This window comes from Cupressus sempervirens, chromosome 4, assembly GCF_028749045.1.
Source record: "Cupressus sempervirens isolate cs-2001-9-10 chromosome 4, ASM2874904v1, whole genome shotgun sequence".
NCBI classification, from domain to species: Eukaryota; Viridiplantae; Streptophyta; class Pinopsida; order Cupressales; family Cupressaceae; genus Cupressus; species Cupressus sempervirens.
Window position 1 is genome coordinate 287509003 of NC_143121.1, and position 22274 is coordinate 287531276.

The following is a 22274-nucleotide window of genomic DNA, read 5'->3' on the forward strand; positions in this document are numbered from 1 at the left end:
GTCTATTTGATGATAATGAAGTATTTGACACTAGAGAGTAGGAACGGTGTGTATTACTTTTATCATTTCCCTCTACTTAACCATTTTTACAATAGGGAATTTGTTAGTATTCCTTTCTTCCTATTGCATGCCCTTGAGGACACTATCATTGATGTTAGAGATTTAAAAAAAAGGAGGGGCCAATTTCACCATTCTCCACCAAGGGCTCATGTTCCACCTCTTCCAATTTAACCTAACCCTTTGCCCTCCTCGTGTGATTTATATCAATAACATCCTCCCCTCTAGCCCCCCCTTGCATTTGAAATTTACTAATGGTAGCCAAGGCCCTACTCCTTAGCCCTCTCCTAGCCAAACCCCTACTAAGGGAAGGAAAAATAAAATTTTGACCCTTGAGTCGGAGCCCAATAAAAGAATTAAAATGGACAAGAGGGTAAAAGTTGAAAGTGGTGACTCAAATGAGGAAATTTGTGGGAGTAGAAGAAAGTCAGGAAGAATTGGTAAGACCCGAGGTTGATACAAACAAATGGTCAGTCACTCTCAAGAAGAAGAGGAGGAGGACACCAACTCTGAGGAGAGTGACAAGAATTTGGGGGATGGTATGGATAAGGGGAAAGAGGAGATGGATAAAGATGTGGAGAAATGGGATGATACCCTTGATGGTACTTGGGACTTTGAGGTAGACAACACTAAGAAGGACCCCTCTCTTGACCCCACTCATGTCTCTACCACCATCACCCTACCTTCCATTATCAACCAGGAGCACCCCAATATCACCAATGCCTACCCCAACACTATTTCCTCCCTGGTTGGTAAAGAGGGCAAGGAGAACCTGAAAGGCCATGGTAACATTTCTAATGTGCAGGTTAAGTAGAGCCCCTTGGAGAATTGTAGTTGGACCCTAAAGCTGGAAACCAAGGAGAATGAACCTATTATCTGTAAGGAACACAAGGAGATGAGGGAAAATTGCATGGTGGTGGAAGATGGATTCAACCTTTTATCCAAGTTCACTCTCAAAGTAACACACGTGGCAGCTACCACTCTTTAGTTGTTGGCTAATAACTTGGAGGAGGAGAACCTTGGAAAGGAGGACATGAAGCTTCTTTGTAGCTTCCTCGTTGATGACTGGGCCAAGGTTCTCATGGATGGGAAGGGAAAGAAAAAGGAGGCTAGTTAATGGCTTTCTAGTTTTTGTTATTTTTTGGTACTCTTCTGGTCTCTCACCATCTATTGTTGATGGTTTTTTTTTTTTTTTTATGCTGAACTTATTTATGGGTTGTAGGTGGTATGATGCAATGACCACCTACATGCAGTTTGTTAACTTGTTAAACTTTGCTAGTTTTAAAAGTAGGATTACTAGTAACTCTATATACTAGTATACTATTTATAATATTTTTGATATGAACCATTAGGGGGACTGTTTGGTTGTGTGTTGGTTGCAAGCTAGTTTTGTGTTGATTGCCAGCAGGTTTTTTATGGTTATTCCACCACTGTTGTAAAGGGCTAGCCCCCTAGTTTTTGGCTACTTTTTTATCAAAAAAAAATTAGGATTTTATAAAGCATATATCATGTTTTTTTTAACAATCTATTGAATATATATATATAATTTTAAAAATATGCATATCTAATCCAATTATACATGATCTTGCAGGTCTTCAAATAAAGGAAAATTCGGTATGTCTAGTTTTTGGTCCAAAGATGAAATCTAGTTATTCAACAGTTTGCAAAAGCATGTGTTTGATGAGCTTAGACACTTCCTCCATAGAAATCATAAGTATCATACTATTGAAAAATATTTTTTCAATGAAAAAGAAGAGACCACATCATAACTGCAAAGAATGACACCTTGCCTATGGAAGTTGGAATTTAATAGAGTTAATCATCAAGGCAATGTACTCATTCAATCAAATTATTTATCTATCATATATGACATGTTTAGAATTTATATTTATATACTATGCTTTGTTTACTTGTGTTTTAATTCACAATGTTTGATATCGCTAATTTTTTTTCACTTATATACTTCATGAAGGGCATCAAGGCATTAATGTTCAGCTTCCAAAGGGAATGAAAAGTTAGCCCAAATAGTTTTGTAGGTTTCCCTACTATGAGAAGCTACAAATTGTGTTCTTATTTGAGACTATGCCTATCAAGATGAACATAATAGAGATGTTATGGAAAACTTTGGATGGAAGCCATGACAGAGAGAAAATTTCAAAAAAAAAAATTGTAGCATTTAGGAATCTAATCATAGTTTGAAAATTTTCATTCAATTAAATAGTACTAATGCAGAGCATATTAATATAAGCAACCTTCCTTGATTATTAATAGAGTAGCAAAGTGATGTTATAAAGAAAAATTGATTTCCCATAGGATTTGTTGTGAACATAAACAATATCATAAAATAGAAAAATGAATTTGGGTAGACATGAAAATATATGATTGGAATACCTTCATTAAGGTAATTCATTTACCACATATTTGTATACTCCATGTACTTTTAATTGTATTATGTTTACAATATTTATAAAAATAATAAAAATATTTATTTATAAATATAATTGTAGTATGTTCTACCTCTATATATCCCATATCATTTCAATAACAATGTCTAGAAATTTATACATGATCTTGGAAAATACATGAGGTTAAAAACCATTATTGTAAATATATAAAAATTTGTTTAATATTGTTATATTATGTGGTTTACTTGTACTCACATAATATATTGTATGTTATTTGTTAAATCTTATTAATATATTTGCATCTTCAATCACTTATAGAAGGTTGCCATGTAAATAAATTCATAAAGAATGTCTATATTATTGGTAAAGGGAAATTTTGCATATAATGTGTTAAATAAAAAAGTGTCTACCTATGACATTTTTTAATGCACAAGAGCACTACCTCATATACCAAGTTGAGAAGATTGAATTATGTTGATCTGTGCAAACAAGGTCAATGTGGATGGTTGAGAGGCAGTTAAGTTTTTGAAGGATTTATTTCGACAAAGAGAACATCCTGAGGATTCTATGGTGGAAGGATATGTGGTATATCAAGGTATGGTGTAAATTTATAAATATCTTCCTAAGTTTGCAGCAACAATCTTGCATTTGGACTACATTTGGGATCCCAACTTCACTAATAAATTTCAACAAGAGTACCTATTTGGGATAGGTATATTGAGGAAAGTGAAAGGTAATTATAAGATGTTCATAGACATCAATCTGAATATAATTTACATTTCATTTTTATATATCATTGTAGTTAGTTAATTATTAATTGTCAAAATGCATCAATTATAAATTAAGGTCATATACTATGGTAGTTAACTAATTGTACATTGTTTGTAATTTTAAAAATAAAAATAAAAAATAGTTGCTCGACAGTGGGATGCACTACAATTTCATGTTGCAAACAATGTTGATTGTATAATAGTATGAATTGAATAGTGTCAACAATGAGGACAGGGATTAATATGGGAAGGTTTCACTTCATTGGTTTAAGAAGCTCAAAATAATAGAAATTGCAATGTTACACCAAGGGAAATTGATTTAGGCTATCATTTAAGAGATAATACGTATATTTTAAAAAAATCTTTATCAGCCATATTATTAAATGTGTGTGTGTATGTGTGTGTGTTACTTTTTGCATATAGTAGACCATGATTAGATATGAGATGTCATAATTTTACATGTTTGACATATTGTAGGTGAAACACCACAAGGCTATGTGGTGCAATGGTCATAAATTTTGAATAAAAAACTTGGATGACACTAAGGAAACTTGTGATTCTAGGATACCTCTAGTCTTTCAAGTGACTAATGTTTCATTTTTTGCATATAGTAGACCATGATTAGATATGAGATGTCATAATTTTACATGTTTGACATATTGTAGGTGAAACACCACAAGGCTATGTGGTGCAATGGTCATAAATTTTGAATAAAAAACTTGGATGACACTAAGGAAACTTGTGATTCTAGGATACCTCTAGTCTTTCAAGTGACTAATGTTTCATCTAAAAGAAAAGTACATTCTCAAGTCTCAAAAACTTAATACGTTGGAATTTTGGATGATATACTAGAGTGTGACTTTAAATCCTTCAAATTAGTTATGTTTGTCATCCAATGGTACTAGCTATAGTTGAATCAAAATGATCTTCGAAGAAGTGTTATAGAACATGATAATGGGTTTACAATGATTAATATAAGGTCATTTGATCCATCTACAAATTATGAGCCATGTGCTCTTCCAAGCCAATGTGAGCAAGTATTTTACTTAGAGGTTTCACATAAACCAATTTGGTTATTTGTTGTTGGACATGATCCAAGAGGTAGGCTAGTAAAGTATGATTTGATGGAAGAAGAAGGTATCAAAGATGTAAAAGATGATGTAGATGATGATCACAGTCAACATTTAATTGATGTTGTGCCTAATGAATATGTAGAAGAAGAGGAACTAGATCAGGATGATCTAGAAGTTAATGTTTATGAGGATGATAACATTATAGAAAAAAATGTCAATGTTGATGATGATACAAAAAATCCTACTTACATTCTACAATATGAATTAGCTGATACAGAGATAGAGTTCGATGGAGAAGAAGATTAGCAACATGGTTGAAATGTATGACTATAAAGAGAAAGAAAGAAATTATTTCAAGTTTCTTATCTATTCTATATTGACATGTTTACATAATATAATTTGACTTGTATGCTTTAATTTAACACTTGGAAAAGTCACTCTGGTCTGAAGCTTGTTCACTTCCCTTGTTTATCTATAAAAGGGAAATTAGGACTGTATATTTCAATGGTATATACCATATTAAAATGAAGATCATTGGATCAATTGAATACAAATGGATTTATTACTCTTCTCCATCCATGCATTTGTATAAATTGTGTATGTAGTGTTTTTATTTTATGAATTAATTTTAGAAAATATAATGAAGATCATTGATCATAGCCAAAAATTAACACAAATACATTTTGAAAATAATGAATTGAATTAAGTGAATCATTAACCTAGTAAACCCAAAATTACAAACATGACACAAAGGAGAGCATCAAACTTAAGTTATATTTATATTTGAAACAATGGTTCTCATGTACAGATTTATCAAGTGCAAAATGATACTCAACACAATATGACTCAAATCTAAACTTCTAATTTCTCTATAACATGGCACATTAATATATTCATAACATAACCCTTGGACTAGACTGAGACTGGCCCTACAATAAATGAATTCAAAATTTCTCATCCCCTCCTAAGTGATCTTGAAAATCCTTTTATAAGACAAGGATTTCCATAAGAAAAGGATCACTTAGGGATTTTTTAAAATTTATAAATGCTATAGATGCTAAAAATTGACACAGTGGAGAATAATCAGTATCATATGAAACATGGCAATACTCTTCATGTCTTGTAGGAACATTTCTCAATTCTATAATGTGGGTCACTCAAAGCCTTCAACAAGAAATTCAATGTGCTCATGTAGATGATGTCCTTCTAAACTCTACATTATCAGCATAAAAACACAAATTATCACCAATAGACTCCTTAGGCAAGATTTTGATTCATTGCCACCTCCCATAAAATCACATCTACGTATGCTAGCCAAATGAATGATTTAACAGATTCCAACTATTGAACACAATTATTCCAAAAAGAATCTATCATAACTATTGGGTGTGCAATAAAAATTTTCATATCTACTTCTTTTCTAAACAAACTATCTATAATTTCATTAAATTGTACGATGTTAATTTCCACCATTTTACCCATAATTGTTTCAACATTATTGACAATATTTCTAACCCCTTTCACTTTGTAGCCTCCTTCAATTTATCATCACTCTAAAAAATAGTTGGAAAGAATGGACTGTAAGAATCCATAAATGGTTATAATTTAGTTTTAATTATTCGGTCATTTTCTTTAAAGAAAGAAACCAATGTGGTAACTCTATCTACCATCACCTTTGTCTCTACATTTTTCTTAGTAAAGCAGTTCTGTGTGGTAGAATTGTTGTGAGTTTTTCCATCAAGATTTTATTTCGAGACCAAAATTTAAAATGGGGATCTAAAATTGTACTAGCATTATCACATTTTTACATTTCCTTTTGCAATGTCTTATGTGATTCATAAGCATCTTGCACCTTTCATTTCAAAAATTCAACTCTATGTTGTAAAATTTTCAACAATATTTTAACTAAATATTTTTTCCTTTTTTTCTAATTGTTCAATTTTATCAACATATTCCTTCACATTTTCATATCAATTATAGGAATAGAAACAACATTATTAGTAGAATTTGGATCACCTTTAGGATAAATTGTAACACCTATCCATTCCTTAGCAAGAGGCCTCTAAGCACTTTATAATTTCTCATTCAACTCTTTGACTTTATCTTGGAACTTGAAATTATCAATGACGTAAGTGTCATATTCTTTGGCTAACTCATTTAGCTGAAGGTAGCTATCTACAATTTGTTTCTCTAGGTCTTCATATTTGACCTTATTTAGAAATGAAAAATGTGCAAGGAAATTAGTCATCTCCACACCACAAACCATGTTGACATTCTAAACCAACTTGTCCCCTTGTCTGGTTCCTTTTACATTTATTAGATGTGGTTTTGTGTAGTAGGGGCAAGTGACCATATTGCAAGTGTTTTACATCTTGGATCAAAATCCAAACCTCTAAAAAAATCACCACACTCTATCTTGCATCTGAAAATTGGATCTGGATATCTTCTGATTTAATCAAATAATAAATGAATAATGTAGATCCCATCGTGGAAACAACAACATCCCACTCTTGGTTAAAAGGTACCTAGCTTTCTCCACTATCCATGCATGATTATTTGGATCATTTTTGTAGAGAATTAACAAGCTCTTCCTTTTTCTCGTCAATTTTACCATTTTGCTTCAAGTTGCTCCTCAGTTCTTTACCATTTAAATTCAGCAAAACACTTTTAAACTCATTTGTATTTAAAAAATCATCATCATTGATAAATTGATTACACATAACTAACCTTTGATCCACTATATCAACAAGAATTAAATCATTCTCTCCATGCTCCTCACCTTTTGGTGGCTTATGCATTTCTCTCATACTTTTCCTCAACTGGCTAAAACATTGACTTTTCTCCACTACTATGGCCTTATCTATATCTTTCACTATTTATTTTTTTATTTTCTTACTTTTGGCTATAGGTCTTTTAGAGAAATCAATCTCATCCCTCTTCCATCTTGCTTTAGTGGCTAACCACCTTGAGAAGATTCTACATCTTTAGGGTTTACCCTTGTCTCTGCCCCACTTGACATATTCGGTAACTTCTCCATAATCTCACTCTAATTTTCCATAAAGGGAATCAATTCTTGGCCGATAAGAAAGCTCATGATAAAAACCCTTGAAATTGGGATTTGTATGTTTGAAATTAGACTCCACTCTTTTAATATCATTCAATCGGCTTCAAATTTCATTCCACTTAGATTCATTAATTTCGTCCCTAAGAAAATCCTCATCAATTATTTGTTCATGTTACAATATGGTACCATTGGTCATATGAAGAATTGCTTTTTTAATAAAATTCTTGAGGTCACAAAATCGCAATTGGGAACTATCCAATTTATACTACCTAAGGAAGGAATTCATCTAATCTATGGCCTATTTTCCAATAAAAAAATGTCCAATCACCCATAATCTAGGCAAAAATTTGTCTTTCTTTCTAGAGGGACCCAAATATTCCTTGTCCATCATGGTTAATTTCTAGATAAATTCAACGATGCCTACCCTAATAGGGAAAAATTTAGGAAGTATGTGGGATAGATGTCGACATCCAAAAACTCTAAAAAATAGTAAAGTTTTCAAAACAATAAACATAACCCCTATGCTTTATAGGTCCTTTACTATTAGTATGGAAAGGCCTTTTCATTTTTGTAAGGATCAATGGAATCCTCTCATCAACAACTCCTAATATTTTCCTTATTGGGACAACAATCCAATTTTGACAAGAGACATAATCTGAGTGATATGTGGTGGAGTCTCAAATTTAGGTATACAATTGGATAGGATAGGTTTCAAACTGATTCCCTTTCATCAATTGCAACTCACTATCCATATATTTATTTTTATATAATATAATTAGATGCATCAATACTGAGCAGTACAAAAAGTCTACATGATCAGGTTTTTATTGAATTCTCACGAGATCATTGTGTACTATGCTTATGACATAGCCCACATAATCATAGTCCTTTTTAACATGAGGATGTTGAATACCAATGGCCACCATAATGAAATATCTATAACCTAATTAGTAAAATCACCATCCAAGACCTTATAGAGACTATACACAATATACTTCAAATATTTATTAAACCTAGTCAAATCATAAGGAGGGTTGACATTATCTAGTATAGAAACATGTTTTTTATTAACCTTGGGCATGTGCTTTTGGATTTTCCATCTATTTTACACTTCTTCATTCATTTTATATACACACTTCTACTCCTTTGAGTCAATTCCCTAGCACTAGGAACTAGTGAGACCAAAAGCTTGAACGAAATTGGACCTGTCCAATCTGACAAGTACTATTCTATCTTTTCTCCTGATACATTTAATGGTTGGGTCATATATTTTTACTAGGTCTTGAACTAAATTAGGGCTTGCATAAACATCTTTAAAAATGAGTTTTTCGAATTCAAGTTCCAGGGATTGCAAACTAGCTCAAGGTTCACTCTGTTATTGAATAAATACAAAAATAATTGATTTCAGTAGAATCCAATATTTTTGGATTCTTGCACTATGTACATTTGTCCCTCCATTTTTTATCATTAACACCAAAATAATTTTACATTCTTGGAAGCAATTATACCCATTTTCCAAAAAAAATATCCTTTTTAGTCCTCTCTTTACTTCTAGATTTTATAGATGAGCTCAGCTCTACCATTTTTGTACAAAGTTTTTGTATAATTTATTGAGAAAATATTCTTTGTGCATGCACAACTCTACAAATTTTGGAAAAGTTGCGAACACCTTTTGTCACCATTAAAATTAAGGGCTCTGAACAATTTCATGAAGAAATTATTACCTAGTGATACAAATTTATAGTTGTTGCATGAGAAATAACTCACCACAAAACATGGAAAGGAAAAGTCATATCACCCTTATACAATGTTCCTTTAAAAAATGCTCATTTTTTTAAATTTTAGAATACACGCAACCAAAAGAATCTTCCATGTCATTTTCTTATTGGTTAGCACCCCTTATTTCCCCACAATAAGTGCAAACCACAAGATCATAATCCTTATAAACCTTATGTTTTACCTTTCCATGATCATGTTCTCAAACCACTATAGCTTACTTCACAAGATCGTAAAGTCAATATAACTATTTGAAAGAAACTTGAAATCACACACTCGTGGTCACCTTTAAAATTTGTGTATCATCAAAAATAGAAAATTTTATGTCATCTTAAAATTGCAAGCTCGTCATCTATGCAAAGCATTTAAAGGTTATGAATTTAATAATTATGATCATGTGCTTGAAATGAATGAATTTAAAAGGGCCTAAATTAAAAGGATAATTAAGGAGGCAACATGTTTCTAGCATGGCCCACCATAGAAGGGAATCAAAGAAAATGGTTTTAAATTATTTGAAGTAACAAAGACAAGCTGGTTGGACACATAACATCCAATAAGGTTTCATTTCAAATCATTTAAATTTAAAAATTTTGACCCAAGAATTAACTTGACTTATCAAGTACATGAATATTTAATTTAGTGTACATGTTTCATTAAGATGCATACTCACAAGACCTTAGCTTAACTCAACCAAAACCTTTCTGATCTTGTGCCCTATATACTTCTAAGCCAAGACTTAACCTAACTAATCTAGTTCATGATCATTGGACATGTGTCATTAAGACGCAAGCTCACAAGACCTTAACTCAACTCAACCAAACTCAAGAATAATGGTTATGTCATTGTAGTTGGATCTATTTATACATTTACCTAGCTAAATGATGGGACCTACCTTCAAATTAAAACACATGATGCTCTTTTCTTATAACATAAACGAATCAAATATTGGAAAGCTCCCACATTTTGAAAATTGGAAAGCTCACACATTGTCAAAGATTTAAAACCTCTAGCATTGTCAAATATTGGAAAGATTGACATGTATGAACTTTTCTCTGATAAGTTGTTCAACCTGATGCCATTACAAATATTTTCTAGGAAACAAGCTTGTATAGAACAAAAATTTCACCAAATCTAGGATTCAATAGACATTCATGTTTAGAATCATATTGTCCTCTTCCAAGATATATGTAATCTAATCAAATATATTTTTGTAAGTGTCAAGGAAATGTAGGGAACACAAAAGGTCTTTCTTTATTTGTAATATGTAGTTTTTATATGATTTATGATCTTCTTGTTCATGTTTAAAGTCCACCTTGTCTATATGGTGGAAACAAGGAATTGATCAATTATAGAGACAAGACAGTGATGGATCAGAATGTATAAGTTAGGTCATATTTACTAAAACCCTTCATTACTTTCTTTCTTTTTTTTACACCCATCTTGGAGTGGGATAATAATAGGTCATATTTTAGGAACTATTTTCTATCAGACCTCTTCTTCTTTTTTCCCTCTCTTAAACCACCTTGATATCAACATGATATAGATCATTCCACTTTTATGACCCTCATAAATGAAATAGAGTTCTTCTATGTATTCATTACCCAATTATTTATTCAAACTTGGTGTCAAGAAGAGAAACACCACCTTTAAATCAACATACTTGCTTTAGCATCAAACTTGATTATGCAATTTATTTTATCATCATTTTCCTCACAAAAACAAATCAACCCTTTACCAACTATCTATTTCATTTGATGTAGTGTAGGTTAAGAAAGATTGGTATTTATCATATTTGACTTCATCAACTAAGGGAAATGAAGAGTAAAGTAAGACATGTAGTAGGTTTGAAAGGGGTAGATCAAGTATAGGTCAAAAGATCAACTTTAGGTAGATCAACTAGAGGTCAATAAGAGAAAGGGTAGATTTTTCCATCAATTACAATTTGAATCACATTATAGATAAAAACAAAGTTAGTATGGGAGTGGTATGCACTATATATATACCATTTTATTATTATGTTTTTATTCTGTAAGACTATTGGTTTCACTTAGCTAAATTTTTTTGTTTTTGTTTTTGTCACAACATTGATCACATAGTGGTCTCTTGGACCCATACCATAGATCAACATGTAACTCTGAGTGCTTCTATCATGCAAGTAACCTCATTGCAATTGTAAAAATTAGATATGAGAAAAAACTCATATTATTATGTTCTTTTTGTTAGGGTTTTATTTTATTTTTCATGATGTTACTAATATTATTGTCAAAGGTTGATATTCACATAAAGGCTCCTGTAGTAGATGGTAGCATCATTATAGATTTAGAATCGCTATTATGTGATGATGACATTGCATATTTGACAAATATTTATAATACAATAAAGAGGATATTGAAAAATTAATGAAGAACTCATTAGTTTGGTATTTACAAAACCTCAAACTGATGTGATAAAAGAGAGGGTGTAAATATTGAATGAGAGATAACAATGTTGCAAGTAAGTTGTCATGAAATATTAATTAATAGCATATTTTATTTCATGTTATATATTTCATACTCTCTTATGTCATGAACTAAAATATATTTGTGTGTGTTATTTTTGTATCCTCGTCATGTTATGCATGGCCATAGTGAATTTGGTCTAATTTGTTCACGTGTTGTCCATGTTACTATGCATACATAGTGTCATATATTAACATGTTCCTCTTCTTTTAATTTATTATATCTTTTATTTAATGTATTGTATATTTAATGTAATATTTATGTTACTTTAGTTGCTCCCTATGTTCATATGAATACACACCCTCTTTCAACCCCATCATCTACACATATAGAACGAACTTGATTGTCAACAACTAATGTACTAACCACTGCCTATTCTAAGAAGATGGAAGAACTAGAGGATGCCTCTACTCATGATACTTTTTGCATCATTTCCTAGATCTTCTTATATTGGTAGTATGAGAACATGTAAATGCTCAAATTTAGTAACTGGTGATTTAGTTCCCATAAAGATAGAGAAGGTTCCAAGTAATTTAAAATTATTTATTTTATGTTGTCCAATTGTATTTTACTTATTGATCACTCTCTTTAGAGTAATGATCCCATGATTTTTTGTGCAAGAAATGATACTTTTTATAAGCATCTTAATGATATTACATTGGAGATATTTGATCCCACCTTATGTACATGGAGAAATGTCCAAAATCAACAATTAAAGGGAGAACTCCTAAACCATTTAGTTGTGTTGTTTGGAAATGACACATTCAACAAAACCAAGGTCCTTTAGAAAGTTGGGATATATATAAAGTATGTGCAAGACCTATATGGGTCATATTGTAATGACCCATACCAATAGGCCACTAAACAAAACCCTAAATTTAATACACTGCTAAAATATATTGCTGGTATAAAAGAAATAATAGTGCCAATGTATTCATTCAATGAAAATCAAATATTTTTACAAATGATATGGAAAATTTCAGCACCAAACCATTATGACATAGCACATTACAAAGAAACCCTAACTGGTTGTATATAATTGAGAACTTGTTGCAACTACAGATTGAAATGAAGAACCTGGATTGATCAAATGGTGGAGACTGAATGCTGAAGATGATATGATGAAAGTGCAACTCCACTGGAAAATCCAAATCAAAAATTAAGCACAAATGAAAGGACTGAAATATCCTTCCCACAGCTACAATAATTTAGGTGATCTCTTATACCCTCAAAATTGCGTACCAATTGAGAGTTTTCATTCTCAATGGCCAATTGTGACTATTTGCAGAAACCCTAAGCTCCACAATGCACATAAGAAAAAATCAATAATAAATGTTGATGATAGGCAATGAACCCTCAATGCCTATTTATTATTTTTTCCTTGATAGGTCGGCCTCCCTTTTTAATTTTTATCTGCTTCTTCCAGCAACCTCTAGAAGATTTTTTATTTAATTTATAAAGTTACCTTGTAACATATATTTTTTAATTGATAAGTTTATAATTAATTCCTCCAAAAAAAATGGAAAATTACAGGTCCGCCCCACCTAAAATTGCTTGGCCTCAAGCATCTTCAATAGGTAAATTGTTCCACTTAACTAGATACTCTCTAATTACTCTCCTGCGAAGCTGCTTCTCTCTACTATCCAGAATGGATTCTGGCACTAAGATCAATTTCCCCTCATCATCCAAGGGAGGTAATACTATAGAAGGCATCACATTCTAACCCAATGCCTTTTTGAGGTGTGATACATGGAACACATTGTGCACTCTACTATCTGTGGGAAGCTCCAACTCATAAGCCACCTCACCAACTCGTTTGATGATCTTGAATGGTCCATAATAGCATGGCTTGAGTTTCTTTGTACCACTCTTCTTGAGAGTGGATTGCTTATATGGCTACAACATGAGGTAAACCATATCATTTACCTCAAAACTACACTTAGTCCTCTTCTTGTCTGCATACTATTTTTGATGGTTATGAGCTCTAGCAATGTTGTCTCTGAGAGTAGCAACTATATCCTTACTTTCTTATAATAGTTCACCTGCACGGGGTACTCCACTGTCTCCCAACAACAAATCTAAGAAACTAGATGCCTCATAACCATAAAGTGCCATGAAGGGTGTCATTTGTATAGTCATATGATATGTAGTATTGTAACAATACTCACAGAGATATATCCATCTGACCCAAGCTCATTGTTGATCTGCCACATAATTCCTCAAATACCCTTCCACCCATTTGTTTACAATATATGTTTGACCATCAGTCTATGGGTGATAACTAGTACTAGGTGTAAGCTCAGTGCCACACAACTAAAATATCTCCTACCAAAAGTGACTCATGAAGCAGTTGTCCCTATCACTCACAATGCTCCAAGGCAAACTGTGTAATCAAAAAATCTCCCTGAAGAAAACCTCTACCACCTGAGTTGTTGAGTATGTAGTAGCAATAGGGAAGAATTGAACATATTTAGTCAGCCTATCCACCACCACATAGATACAATCACGCCCCTAGGCCCTAGGAAATCTGGTAATAAAATCCATAGAGATGCACTCCCACTTCCTGTCAGGAATAGGAAGTGGTTGTAGGAGCCCTGCTGGATAAGTGTGCTCTTGTTTGTTCTATTGGCAAACATGACACTCACACACATAGTGCAAAACATCAGCCTTAAGTCCCTTTCAAGTGAACCATTCTCGTACTAACCTGTAAGTCTTGAAATACCCAAGATGGCCTGCTGTAGGTGAATTATGGAATGCTCTCAAAATCAACTGCTTCACTTTCGATCTTGGGACTAATTAAATCATGTTCTTGTAAATGATCAAATCATCTATGAGAGTGTATCTGGTGTTGATTGTTGTCCCCTCCACTATAGTAGAGGCCCACATGTCTTTGACATATTCTACTACAATCAAGTGTCGCCAATCCCCTAATATCTTAATCATAGAACTGAGGTGTGGCCTACAGGATAAAGCATTTGCAACAATATTCTATGTCCCTTTAACATATGTGATATCAAAATCATATGTCTGTAACTTACTCACCCACTTCTGCTGACGATCATTCAAGTACCACTGTCCCAAAAAGTGCTTCAAACTTATCATATATGTTGAATGATCTCTTAGCCCCTCTGAGTTTCCTACTCTCATAAGCTATAGGATGCTTGTCTTGCATGAGTACAACACCAACTCCCTCTCCAGAAGCATCACATTGAAGCTCAAATGGCTTTGTGAAATCAGGTAATGCTAATACTAGGCATGTAGTCATTATTTCCTTGAACCGTATAAAACACTCATGTGCCTCCTGAGTCCACAAAAATTCCCCTTTCTTCAACAAATCTATCATGGGCACTACAAGTCATGAGTAGCCACTAACAAACCTATGATGGAATCCACATAGACCAAGGAACCCTCTTAACTGTGTAAAGTTCTCTGGTGGTGGCCAATCAACAATAGCACGAATCTTTTTAGGATCCATTCGCACTCCTTCCTCCCTAACGATGTGTCCAAGATACAAAAATTCTATCATCCCCAAATCACATTTGGACTCCTTGGCATACAAGGACTCGCTCTATAAGATGCTTAGTACTGTCTCCAAGTGCTCTAAATATTCCTGCCATGTCCTACTATAGATCAAAATACCATCAAAGAACACTAGCACAAATTTCCTCAACTGATGGTGGAAGACCTTGTTCATAGTGGACTAAAAAGTGGTAGGTGCATTCGTCAAACCAAAAGGCATGACTACAAACTTGAAATGCCCGTAATGACATCTAAAAGCAATTTTTTCAATATCCTGATCTCGAACTCTGATCTAGTGATAGCCTGATCTCAAATCAATTTTTGTGAAATAAAAAGCCCCATGCAATTCGTCTATCAGCTCATCGATGTGTGGGATGGGATACTTGTTCTTTATAGTTCTCTTATTCAACACCCTGTAATCAATACACATTCATAGAGTACCATCCTTCTTTTTTACCAAAACAACAAAAGATGCAAAGAGTGACTTACTTGGTCTGATGTGTCCCATTGCTAGCAACTCATTGATGGTCCTCTCAATCTCATCTTTGAGTCATTTTGGGTGCCGGTATGGTGTGATCATGATAGGCTTAGCACCTTCCTCCAACTCGATAATGTGTTGAATACCTATGTCTGGTGGCTTGCCTGGTGGAATCTCACTGAATACCTTCCCATACTTGATTCTCAATTTTTGAATATCCGGATGATATTCAGTCTTATGTTGCCCCTCCTGGGTAGGCATCAAAGTGCATATTGCCACCCACTCTATATTATTATGTTTGGCTAATCTCTCCAACCGCCTAAATGAGATAGTCCTGACATCACCATTATGGATAGCCTTCAGCACATGAGTCCTACCATCCACCACAAATCATATCTCCATATCCTCCAATCTCAGGGTAACCTCCTTCAAAGAATGTAGCAATTGCATCCCAAGTACTATGTCCATGTCACCCATGTTGACCACATGATAGTCCGCCTTAAACTCATAGTTGTTTAGGCGCAAAGGTAGATCTCGCACCATCCTATCACAACGAAGAGTATATCCATCAGCTACGTTAACTCTCAATCCCTCAAACTCCTCATTAATGAGTCCATGCCTCTCCAAAAATTGTGTATCAATAAAATTATGCGTGGCACCTGTATCCAATAGAGTAATAATCTTTTGTCTTGCCAAGACTCCCCGAAATCTGAAAGATCCCTCACTTTGAATACTAGACAAATGTGCCTCCTGTAAATGTATCTCTAGAGCCTCTTTTTTCTTAGCACTATCTACCTCTTGTTCACCCTTTGCCTCATCTAGATCCTCATCGTGGTGCTCTGAGATGTTTGAATCTGAACCTTCATAATAAGCCCACATCACTCGATTAGCCTTCCCCTTAGGCTTCATAGGACAATCATGACCAAACTCATAGGGACCTTGGCAAAAGAAGCATTGCTTCTTCCTATGCAGGTCATTAAGTGTTTCCTTATCCCAAGGTGTAGCTAGCTTGTCTTTTGAGTCACTAACCTTCTCTTTACCCTTGCTGAATTCCCCTTTGTTATCTCTAAATAATGAAGAACTCTTTGAACTAAACCGGTTTGCTAGAGCTGCAAGTTTGATACTGCGGGCTTTCTTCATGGCTTCCTATAATGTAGGAGGATCAAAGGCCTTTACCCACCCCATGAGTGGTTCATTTAATCCCTCTGTGAATAAAATGACTAGCCTCCTTTTTGAAATGTCAGGCACCATCACTGCAAGCTTCTAGAAGTCATTGATAAATTGTTCTAAGCATCCTGACTATCTCAACTGGGCTAACTCCCGAAAATAAACTTCAAGATTTTTTTTATCAAACCCTTATATCAATCTATCCAACAACTCTTGATAAGTGGTTACCTGATTGTGTTGCAATGTGATCATGACATGTGTCCACCAATCATGTGTTGCCCCATCTAAGTGTAAAGTGGCATACTTGAGTGCTTCAATTTCTATCATAGTCTTCAGAGATAGGAAAGTATCCACCTTATGAATCCAAGCATGAGTAGTCATTTTTCCACTGCCATCAAATGTAGGTAATACCAACTTGTTGGTGACCTATTGCAACTCACTGTGTTTATCTACTTGCTTCTGTCTAGTAGCTCTATAGTTTAAGTACCTATCAAATGTCCATCCATCCTGTACATATTCTGGTAATGAATCCCACTCATTCCTCGCTTTTCAGAGTTCATCTACAATATCTATTACCATAGCATCAAGTGTGTGTGCTAGAGTTTCTTCTCTAAATGTAGGACGTGTGGGTCTATCAGCTATTCTAGACCGTGTCCTATGTTGTGATCCTGCTATGCTTCTGTCATCCTAATTATTATTATGATTATTTCTCCTATTTTCCCCAATCAAATGTTGCATCATAACCATAATTTCCTATGTACTTGCCTCTATTGACTGTAGAAGCCTCTCCTGTTGCTGTAAAGTCTCATCATCTTGCACACTTCTGAATGGGCTTTGAGAATGTCTCTCAGCCCTATTCTCAGTTATGTTGGTTCTTTTGTAAACTAAATTAAATGGTGGCTAGGTAACCCTATCAGGCTAGTAGAAAACTACTCTGATACCACTGTAATGACCCGTACCAATAAGCCACTAAAAAAAACCCTAAATTTAATACACTACTAAAATATATTGCTAATATAAAATAAATAACAGTGCCAATGTATTTATTCAATGAAAACCAAATGTTTTTACAAATGATATGGAAAATGTCAACACCAAAACATTATGACATAGCACATTACAGAGAAACCCTAATTGGTTGTATACAAATGAGAACTTGTTGCAACTACAGATTGAAATGAAGAACCTAGATTGATCAAATGGTGGAGACTGAATGCTGAAGATGATATGGTGAAAGTGCAACTCCACTAGAAACTCCAAATCAGAAATTAAGCACAAATGAAAGGACTAAAATATCCTTCCCACAACTACAATAATTCAGGTGATCTCTCACACCCTCAAAATTGCATACCAATTGAGAGTTTTCGTTCTCAATGGCCAATTGTGACTATTTGTAGAAACCCTAGGCTCCACAACGCACATAAGCAAAAATCAATAATAAATCTCGATGATAGGCAATGAGCCCTCAATGCCTATTTATTATTTTTTCCTTGATAGGTCGGCCTCCCTTTTTAATTTTTCTCCACTTCTTCCAGCAACCTCTAGAAGATTTTTTATTTAATTTATAAAGTTACCTTGTAATATATATTTTTTAATTGATAATTTTATAATTAATTCCTCCAAAAAAAAATGGGACATTACACATATTTATAGAATAATAGAAAGTATGAGTGTCCCCCCATGATTCCAGAGAGGGAGTTGAAGGACTTGATTTTGGGTGGAAAGGAGAAATTTGAAAATGGAAAAGGGTGCATACAACACTTAATGAAGGTATGTGATAGATATAGAGCAAGTTGGAGCCTTAGGGTTTCAACCCAAAAACTTGATAAATACTTCAAAATTATGCATGGTTTCACAAGGTTTACAAATGAAACTTATGGCTCTAATGGAAATTTGGATTCTTAACAACATATTAAAAAAATAGCATAGGTTACCTTGGATCAACTCTCTAAACTAGCTAGTTGTGACAATTAGTAGGCCTAAATGAACCCTCTTTTACAAAGGAACCTTATTATGAACTTAACACCCAACCGTGGATCTTTCAATAGAGCATTAATATCTCTCTAGTTAGAGGAACATGAAGATACTTTAATTCTATAGGCTTCCTAAGTGAAAAAGCCCCAATTTTCCCTCACAAAACTCTCAAAAACTAGGGCTTTCTCAATGTTGCCCTTCCAAACTCAATTTAACCAAATGGTGATTCATTCACCTTCCTCTTAACATACTCTAACTATTTCCATCATTAAAAAATTCCCTTATGAAGGTCTTAAACTATGTTCCCTCCTAATTTGTACTAGTCATTATAATTTAAAATTTTTAACTCTATATATGTGTTTTCCTATGCAAACTAACATACCAAACTTTGGATTATGATTAGTTTTGGATATCTTTAACATATCAATTGATTTCTAATCCATTTGTACATTGTTGTCCCCCCTTACAAGAATTTAGGTCCTAAGGTCCTCATAAAAAACTTGTAGGACTTTTGATCTCTACATTAATTTTATCATATTACACATGATCATTATTCACATTAAAATAATCCATTTGACCTTCAGTGATGCTCTTTTACCTACCAAAGTGCCTCAGTTCTTCATGTTAGAGAAAGCTCTTCCTAGGTGCCCCTACACCAATGATACTATCAATGATGTATTATGTATTGATTACTCTTTATTTTTACATAAGCCAATGTATATGAAACTTTTCGTAGGTTGCAAAACACATCGAAGGCAAGAAAGGAAAGACTATTAAACAGAGGAAGCCCAAACTTGGCTCTGGTGGTTATTTGAAATTTACCAAACAAATTTGTAAGTACTAATAAATACAATATTGCATCAAAAGAATAAGTTGCAAACAAATATTTTCTAATCACACTATATAACAAAAATTCATGATATTATACAAAATACAAGGCTTTCAATTCAATAGATCACCCACATGAGATAACATAAAGATTCCCTTCCAACAAGTCTATGGAGTTCTGGTTAAATGCATAAGAGCCTTGAGTAGGGAATCACAAACTACAAGTGCATTCAATGTGTGTGTAAATAACCTAAAGGATTATTATTCAAATTTTAATACTTGAGGAATATTATATTTGATATTAATTTCTAACTTAAACTTACTGTATATATTTTGAATAGGCAAGTAGTGATGATAATGCACATGACATTGGAATTCAAACTATTGAGGGTGGATCACAATCTACACATGATCAAGGTGATTTATGCATCTTGTTATTGGAGGTATTAATTTTCTATATATTTTTAATGTAATTATTAATACAACTAAAAATCTTTAATTATAATTAGTGTAGTAATTAATGCAACCTTTTATGTTTTTACTTAAGATAATATAGAACGTGATGAAAAATTTGAGGATGACCAAGCTAGGCAACTATGTGAGGAACATGATGTGCCCCCACCAGGTAAAGAGGACCATTATTATTGTATTACTATATTTCAAATGATGTATTAATTAATGTAAACTTATTTGTTTCATCTTCACGGTATTTATATCGAGTTCATCTTATTGAGGATGAGGTTACACAACATGATCAGGTAAAGAGAACCCTTGTAATGTTCTTTTAATTAATAAAATACTTGTAATAATAACTAAAAATTGATCAATTTAACCCATTTCTTTGTTAGTACAGTAGACCACTCTTTGTCTAGGCCTCCTCCACATTGTATCATTAGGAACAAATTAAGAACATGTGCAGATAGAATGACAAGTAAAGAAGGGAAAGATGATGAATAACATGATATATCCCTTCATATTTTCATTAATTCAAAAAAAAAATACCAAAATAGAATTGATCTATAATGAATAAATTGTATGTGTTAATGAATGAATGTCATGTATGATAATGAATGGTAATGAATGTTATTTGTTATTGAATATTAATTAATGAATGAATTTTATCTATTAAGGAATGAATGTATTGTATGATAATGAATGCTAATGAACATGGGTAAAACCTCTTGGCTATGAGGTAAACATAGATGAAACCAAGAACATTATTGAGGCATTGATTAATGAGCCTATTGACCCTAAAGTTACATACTTTGGAACTTATAATGAGGCAAAGGCTAGGATTTAATTTGAAATCAAACTCCCTCAGGCAGTTAACAAAGGAAAGAAGAGAATTGCCAAACTAAAAACTAGTTCCACTCTTCTATTAACTGAAGGAAAAGGAGATGATATTGAAGATGAAGAAGCAAAAGATGAAGAGAAAGTAGAGGATGAAGAGCCATTGAAGAAGAAAGGTAAGGTAATTATTACCAAGCCTGTGAAGTCATCTGCTATTGTGTTTACAAGAAGATCATCTAGGAAGAAAGCAGATAAAGGAGGAGGAGATGTAATCTTTAAGAGGCCTCCACCTACTTTTGAGGAAAGGATGAAAGATTTAGAATCAGGACTGGGCATAAAAAATTTCAAGGCACTACAGTATGAAACTAGGACTGTAGAAGAGGAAAGGAAAATAGAAGATGTGTTAATATCTAAAGTGGGTATATGGAGGTATTCTCCAGACCCACTTGTTCAGTAGATTTTGAGTGATCTAATGGAGAAGATCAAGCCAAGATGGGAGAACACCATGAAAACTACATTAGACATATATGAGAAAACCTTGGGGCAAATCATGTTGAGTTTAGATGACAGGGAGGTAAAGGAATCTATGAAGAAAAATGAAGAAAAGCTTACTTTGAGATTCAACACTTGTTTTATATTGTTGAATGAAATTGAACATGTGGTATGGAATGCTACAAGCACATGGAAGAGTATTTATGTTCTTCACAAGCCAAGTGATTTTTTTGTCAATGTCAGTGACAAGGATGAAGGTGATGATAAACAAGAAAAAGATGAGGAAATTAATAATGAAGAAGTTACTCATTATGACAATGTAGATGATGATGAAGAGGAATAGAGGTAGGAAGCTACCAAGGAAGATCTACTAGATGTATCAGATACTAAGGAGACTAACCCAGTAAAAATTGTTGTAGCATTCATAGCCTCACTTCCTCATTCTCAAAGAAAAGCATTGAAAACATCCAGCCTAGAGAAAGCTTCAGCAGGATTGATTGTGACAAACACTGAAAGCACAAGAACTTAATCAATCATTGCACCCATCTAGCTTCATTACTTGATTGACTGAAGTGATAAGCACTTCATCTACCAAGCAGCCAGCACTTCCCTCTACATTAGTTTTGGTAAATCCAGGTATCTTTACTATAGGTATTTTGATAATAAGTGTAGTATCTACAGCTAGGCCTACTATTTCTACAATTATTTCCATTCCTAGCATGCAATTAATAAGTAAAAAGACAATTGAGACCAAGTCTCAATCGAGTACAAGATTTTTGGGTAAAGGAAAAGAGAAGGAAGAAGACATTGATCTTGATGAGGAGATTGTAATTCCAAATTAGAACATCTCAAATCTCAATCCTGACCAGATACATGTTTTTTG